Below are 1,097 nucleotides of genomic sequence, written 5' to 3' on the forward strand. Positions count from 1 at the left end.
TCCCAAAGTGCTAGGATTACAGGCATGAGCCACCATGCCTGGCCCCAAACCTTAGTTGTTTTAGAAACAAAGATGTCAGTGGTAAGAAGCAGCTGGAATTGTATCGTGTTCAGTGGCTCAGAATGAGACTAAGACTTCAAGGCCATCTCAACATTGAACAGGGGATCGTGTGCTCAGTTGCTCCCACAGATGTGAATGAGGCTACTTAATGCCACACTCTTTCTTTGGTTAAATGGTGATCCCTCTCAGACCTTTCTCCTCCCCTAAAAGAATTAAGCTGATTGGTCCGATCCCATGTGGGCTGAGTGCTTGTTGGGTGTCTGGCACCATGTGGGTGTGGGGTGGGCTGCCAACCCGAAGACCTAGGGTCTTCCGATCTAGTGGGGTGGGAAGACAGCATGCATCATTCCCATGGACTGTGCATCCTAGTATTGAAGCAGGGAGGCCTGTGTGCTCTAGGCTGGGGCCGTCGGACCTTGTTTATGGCTGCCCCTGTTCACTGGTCTACATCAGTTTTGGAGTCAGGGCATTCTCTGTGTCAGGGATGTGCGTGCCTGGAGGGCAGGTCGGGGTGGGAGCAGCCTTGTAGCTTCAAGATGGGGTGCGGGAATGATCAAGGATTTCGTCTTCTCTGGAGCTTCCAGGGCTAGCAGGGGTGCTTTCTGTTCAGTCCAGTGAAGAAGCTGGTCCTCAGTGAGGTCAGCAGCGGGTGGGGTTCTGAGTCTGCCTAGTGTTGGGTAGGGGGTGGTGAGGGGAGGCAGCTGCTTTGGGAGGCCAGCCACAGGCTGCTGACAGGCGGCTCACAGACCAGCGAACAGACTGAGGACAGACAGGAGGCATCCCTTGGGAGCAGCCGGGCCCACCTTGCTGGTTGAGTGGGGTCCTCCCATGACAGTGACCAGGCAGAGCTGGTGCCTGCTGCCCTTCCTCTTCTCCCCGGCCTTGGCCCCTCCTCTTAAAGAGGCCCTCGGGTTGGGCTGGCGGCCCAGCAGGACTGGGGCTCAGAGGGAGCGGCGGCTTTAAGGGTGGCTGGGGTCGGTCTCCTGCCCCCGCCCCTGGTAGTCTGAGTGGCTGGAGCCCGAGCCCCGCCCACTCGC

Source organism: Colobus angolensis, unplaced genomic scaffold (genome assembly GCF_000951035.1).
Source record: "Colobus angolensis palliatus isolate OR3802 unplaced genomic scaffold, Cang.pa_1.0 Scaffold171, whole genome shotgun sequence".
Classification (NCBI taxonomy): domain Eukaryota; kingdom Metazoa; phylum Chordata; class Mammalia; order Primates; family Cercopithecidae; genus Colobus; species Colobus angolensis.